A 6,227-nucleotide genomic window follows, 5' to 3' on the forward strand; every position below is an offset into this window, starting at 1 on the left:
TTTGGAATGTGCTGTCTAAGGCGCTATGGTGAGATCCTGCAGTGCATCACGTGGCTGTCACTGTTCATGGGTGGTGGAGGAATGAATGCTTGTGGATGGGGTGCGAATCAGGCAGCTGCTTTGTCCTGGATGGTGTCGAGCTTCTTGCGTGTAGTTGGAGCTGCACTCAGCCAGGCAAATGGAAAGTATTCTATCAGACTCCTAACTCTTGACAGGGCTGGGTTTGCCGTTGTTGTTTCCAGTGATGCCGGGTGATGGAGGGAAACAACAACGGCAAACCCAGCCCTGTCAAGAGTTGTATAGTGCAACATCCCCTCCCCTCTCCCTCCACCTGCCCTCCGCCCCCACTCCCTCCACCTTCCCTCTCCCCCACTCCCTCCACCTTCCCTCCCCCTCTCCCTCCACCTGCCCTCACCCTCTCTCCCTCCACCTGCCCTCCCGCTCCACCTGCCCTCCTCCCCCCTCCCTCCACCTGCCCTCCTCCCCCTCCCACCACCCGCCCTCCTCCCCTCCTCCTCCCTCCTCCCCCCCTCCTCCCTCCTCCCCCCCTCCTCCCTCCTCCCCCCCTCCCTCCACCCCCCCGCCCTCCTCCTCCCCCCCCCACCCGCCCTCCTCCCCCCCCCACCCGCCCTCCTCCCCCCCTCCCTCCACCCCCCCGCCCTCCTCCTCCCCCCCCCACCCGCCCTCCTCCTGCCCCCCCCACCCGCCCTCCTCCTCCCCCCCCACCCGCCCTCCTCCTCCCCCCCCCACCCGCCCTCCTCCTCCCCCCCCCACCCGCCCTCCTCCTCCCCCCCCACCCGCCCTCCTCCTCCCCCCCCACCCGCCCTCCTCCTCCCCCCCCCCACCCGCCCTCCTCCTCCCCCCCCCCACCCGCCCTCCTCCTCCCCCCCCCACCCGCCCTCCTCCTCCCCCCCCCCCACCCGCCCTCCTCCCCCCCCCCACCCGCCCTCCTCCCCCCCCACCCGCCCTCCCCCTCCTCCCCCCCCCAACCCGCCCTCCTCCTCCCCCCCCCCCCACCCGCCCTCCTCCCCCCCCCCCCCACCCGCCCTCCTCCCCCCCCACCCGCCCTCCTCCCCCCCCACCCGCCCTCCCCCTCCTCCCCCCCCCACCCTCCTCCCCCCCCCAACCCGCCCTCCTCCTCCCCCCCCCCCCCCACCCGCCCTCCTCCTCCCCCCCCCCCCACCCGCCCTCCTCCCCCCCCCCCCCCCACCCGCCCTCCTCCCCCCCCCCCCCACCCGCCCTCCTCCCCCCCCCCCCCCACCCGCCCTCCTCCCCCCCCCCCCCACCCGCCCTCCTCCCCCCCCCCCCCACCCGCCCTCCTCCCCCCCCCCCCCCACCCGCCCTCCTCCCCCCCCCCCCCCACCCGCCCTCCTCCCCCCCCCCCCCACCCGCCCTCCTCCCCCCCCCCCCACCCGCCCTCCTCCCCCCCCCCCCACCCGCCCTCCTCCCCCCCCCCCCCCCCACCCGCCCTCCTCCCCCCCCCCCCCACCCGCCCTCCTCCCCCCCCCCCCCCCACCCGCCCTCCTCCCCCCCACCCCACCCGCCCTCCTCCCCCCCCCCCCACCCGCCCTCCTCCCCCCCCCCCACCCGCCCTCCTCCCCCCCCCCCCCACCCGCCCTCCTCCCCCCCCCCCCCACCCGCCCTCCTCCCCCCCCCCCCACCCGCCCTCCTCCCCCCCCCCCACCCGCCCTCCTCCCCCCCCCACCCGCCCTCCTCCCCCCCCCCACCCGCCCTCCTCCCCCCCCCCCACCCGCCCTCCTCCCCCCCCCCCCCACCCGCCCTCCTCCCCCCCCCCCCACCCGCCCTCCTCCCCCCCCCCCACCCGCCCTCCTCCTCCCCCCCCCCACCCGCCCTCCTCCTCCTCCTCCTCCTCCCCCCCCCCACCCGCCCTCCTCCTCCTCCCCCCCCCACCCGCCCTCCTCCTCCTCCCCCCCCACCCGCCCTCCTCCTCCTCCTCCTCCCCCCCCCACCCGCCCTCCTCCTCCTCCCCCCCCCACCCGCCCTCCTCCTCCTCCTCCTCCCCCCCCCACCCGCCCTCCTCCTCCTCCTCCCCCCCCCCACCCGCCCTCCTCCTCCTCCCCCCCCCACCCGCCCTCCTCCTCCTCCCCCCCCCACCCGCCCTCCTCCTCCTCCCCCCCCCACCCGCCCTCCTCCTCCTCCTCCTCCTCCCCCCCCCACCCGCCCCTCCTCCTCCTCCTCCTCCTCCTCCTCCCCCCCCCACCCGCCCTCCTCCTCCTCCCCCCCCCACCCGCCCTCCTCCTCCTCCTCCTCCCCCCCCCACCCGCCCTCCTCCTCCTCCTCCTCCCCCCCCCACCCGCACTCCTCCTCCTCCTCCTCCCCCCCCCACCCGCCCTCCTCCTCCCCCCCCCACCCGCCCTCCTCCTCCTCCTCCTCCCTCCCCACCCGCCCTCCTCCTCCTCCCCCCTCCCCACCCGCCCTCCTCCTCCTCCCCCCCCCACCCGCCCTCCTCCTCCTCCTCCCCCCCCCACCCGCCCTCCTCCTCCTCCTCCTCCCCCCCCCACCCGCCCTCCTCCTCCTCCTCCTCCCCCCCCCACCCGCCCTCCTCCTCCTCCTCCCCCCCCCACCCGCCCTCCTCCTCCTCCCCCCCCCACCCGCCCTCCTCCTCCTCCCCCCCCACCCGCCCTCCTCCTCCTCCTCCTCCCCCCCCCACCCGCCCTCCTCCTCCTCCTCCTCCCCCCCCCACCCGCCCTCCTCCTCCTCCTCCTCCCCCCCCCACCCGCCCTCCTCCTCCTCCTCCTCCCCCCCCCACCCGCCCTCCTCCTCCTCCTCCTCCCCCCCCCACCCGCCCTCCTCCTCCTCCTCCCCCCCCCACCCGCCCTCCTCCTCCTCCTCCTCCCCCCCCCACCCGCCCTCCTCCTCCTCCTCCTCCCCCCCCCCCCCACCCGCCCTCCTCCTCCTCCCCCCCCCACCCGCCCTCCTCCTCCTCCCCCCCCCACCCGCCCTCCTCCTCCTCCTCCTCCCCCCCCCACCCGCCCTCCTCCTCCTCCTCCTCCCCCCCCCACCCGCCCTCCTCCTCCTCCTCCTCCCCCCCCCCACCCGCCCTCCTCCTCCTCCCCCCCCCACCCGCCCTCCTCCTCCTCCCCCCCCCACCCGCCCTCCTCCTCCTCCCCCCCCCACCCGCCCTCCTCCTCCTCCCCCCCCCACCCGCCCTCCTCCTCCTCCCCCCCCCACCCGCCCTCCTCCTCCTCCCCCCCCCACCCGCCCTCCTCCTCCTCCCCCCCCCACCCGCCCTCCTCCTCCTCCTCCTCCCCCCACCCGCCCTCCTCCTCCTCCTCCTCCCCCCCCACCCGCCCTCCTCCTCCTCCTCCTCCCCCCCCCACCCGCCCTCCTTCTCCTCCTCCTCCCCCCCCACCCGCCCTCCTCCTCCTCCTCCCCCCCCCCACCCGCCCTCCTCCTCCCCCCCCCACCCGCCCTCCTCCTCCTCCTCCTCCCCCCCCCCACCCGCCCTCCTCCTCCCCCCCCCACCCGCCCTCCTCCTCCTCCTCCTCCTCCTCCCCCCCCCACCCGCCCTCCTCCTCCTCCCCCCCCCACCCGCCCTCCTCCTCCTCCTCCCCCCCCCACCCGCCCTCCTCCTCCTCCTCCCCCCCCCACCCGCCCTCCTCCTCCTCCTCCCCCCCCCCACCCGCCCTCCTCCTCCTCCTCCCCCCCCCCACCCGCCCTCCTCCTCCTCCTCCTCCCCCCCCCACCCGCCCTCCTCCTCCTCCCCCCCCCCACCCGCCCTCCTCCTCCTCCCCCCCCCACCCGCCCTCCTCCTCCTCCCCCCCCACCCGCCCTCCTCCTCCTCCTCCTCCCCCCCCACCCGCCCTCCTCCTCCTCCTCCTCCCCACCCCACCCGCCCTCCTCCTCCTCCTCCTCCCCACCCCACCCGCCCTCCTCCTCCTCCTCCTCCTCCCCACCCCCCCGCCCTCCTCCTCTTCCTCCTCCCCACCCCCCCGCCCTCCTCCTCCTCCTCGCCCTCCTCCTCCTCCTCCTCCCCACCCCCCCGCCCCCTCCTCCTCCTCCCCACCCCCCCGCCCTCCTCCTCCTCCTCCTCCTCCTCCCCACCCCCCCTCCCTCCTCCTCCTCCTCCTCCTCCCCACCCCCCCGCCCTCCTCCTCCTCCTCCTCCCCACCCCCCCGCCCTCCTCCTCCTCCTCCTCCCCACCCCCCCGCCCTCCTCCTCCTCCTCCTCCCCACCCCCCCGCCCTCCTCCTCCTCCCCACCCCCCCGCCCTCCTCCTCCTCCCCACCCCCCCGCCCTCCTCCTCCTCCCCACCCCCCCGCCCTCCTCCTCCTCCTCCTCCCCACCCCCCCGCCCTCCTCCTCCTCCTCCTCCCCACCCCCCCGCCCTCCTCCTCCTCCTCCTCCCCACCCCCCCGCCCTCCTCCTCCTCCTCCTCCCCACCCCCCCGCCCTCCTCCTCCTCCCCACCCCCCGCCCTCCTCCTCCTCCTCACCCCCCGCCCTCCTCCTCCTCCTCACCCCCCCGCCCTCCTCCTCCTCCTCCCCACCCCCCCGCCCTCCTCCTCCTCCTCCCCACCCCCCCGCCCTCCTCCTCCTCCCCACCCCCCCGCCCTCCTCCTCCTCCTCCTCCCCACCCCCCCGCCCTCCTCCTCCTCCCCACCCCCCCGCCCTCCTCCTCCTCCCCACCCCCCCGCCCTCCTCCTCCTCCCCACCCCCCCGCCCTCCTCCTCCTCCCCACCCCCCCGCCCTCCTCCTCCTCCCCACCCCCCCGCCCTCCTCCTCCTCCCCACCCCCCCGCCCTCCTCCTCCTCCCCACCCCCCCGCCCTCCTCCTCCTCCCCACCCCCCCGCCCTCCTCCTCCTCCCCACCCCCCCGCCCTCCTCCTCCTCCCCACCCCCCCGCCCTCCTCCTCCTCCTCCTCCCCACTGCCCTCCTCCTCCTCCCCACCGCCCTCCTCCTCCTCCTCCCCACCGCCCTCCTCCTCCTCCTCCCCACCGCCCTCCTCCTCCTCCTCCTCCTCCCCACCCCCTCCTCCTCCTCCTCCTCCCCACCCCCCCGCCCTCCTCCTCCCCACCCCCCCGCCCTCCTCCTCCCCACCCCCCGCCCTCCTCCTCCCCACCCCCCCGCCCTCCTCCTCCCCACCCCCCCGCCCTCCTCCTCCCCACCCCCCCGCCCTCCTCCTCCCCACCCCCCCGCCCTCCTCCTCCCCCCCGCCCTCCTCCTCCCCCCCCCCCCCCCCGCCCTCCTCCTCCCCCCCCGCCCTCCTCCTCCCCCCCCCCCCGCCCTCCTCCTCCCCCCCCCCCCCCGCCCTCCTCCTCCCCCCCCCCCCGCCCTCCTCCTCCCCCCCCCCCCCCGCCCTCCTCCTCCCCCCCCCCCGCCCTCCTCCTCCCCCCCCCCCGCCCTCCTCCTCCCCCCCCCCGCCCTCCTCCTCCTCCCCCCACCCGCCCTCCTCCTCCCCCCCCACCCGCCCTCCTCCTCCCCCCCCACCCGCCCTCCTCCTCCCCCCCCACCCCCCCGCCCTCCTCCTCCTCCCCCCCCACCCCCCCGCCCTCCTCCTCCCCCCCCACCCCCCCGCCCTCCTCCTCCTCCCCCCACCCGCCCTCCTCCTCCCCCCCCACCCGCCCTCCTCCTCCCCCCCCCACCCGCCCTCCTCCTCCCCCCCCACCCGCCCTCCTCCTCCCCCCCCCACCCGCCCTCCTCCTCCCCCCCCCACCCGCCCTCCTCCTCCCCCCCCCACCCGCCCTCCTCCTCCCCCCCCCACCCGCCCTCCTCCTCCCCCCCCCCCCACCCGCCCTCCTCCTCCCCCCCCCCCCACCCGCCCTCCTCCTCCCCCCCCCCCACCCGCCCTCCACCTCCCCCCCCCCCACCCGCCCTCCTCCTCCCCCCCCCACCCGCCCTCCTCCTCCCCCCCCCACCCGCCCTCCTCCTCCCCCCCCCACCCGCCCTCCTCCTCCCCCCCCCACCCGCCCTCCTCCTCCCCCCCCCACCCGCCCTCCTCCTCCCCCCCCCACCCGCCCTCCTGCTCCCCCCCCACCCGCCCTCCTCCTCCCCCCCCCACCCGCCCTCCTCCTCCCCCCCCCACCCGCCCTCCTCCTCCCCCCCCCCACCCGCCCTCCTCCTCCCCCCCCTCCCCCCACCCGCCTTCCTCCTCCCCCCACCCGCCTTCCTCCTCCCCCCTCCCGCCCTCCTCCTCCCCCCTCCCGCCCTCCTCCTCCCCCCTCCCTCCACCTGCCGCCCCTCCCTCCACCTGCCCCCCCCCCCCCCTCC

The sequence above is a fragment of the Mustelus asterias genome, chromosome 17 (genome assembly GCF_964213995.1).
Source record: "Mustelus asterias chromosome 17, sMusAst1.hap1.1, whole genome shotgun sequence".
In the NCBI taxonomy this organism is placed as follows: Eukaryota; Metazoa; Chordata; class Chondrichthyes; order Carcharhiniformes; family Triakidae; genus Mustelus; species Mustelus asterias.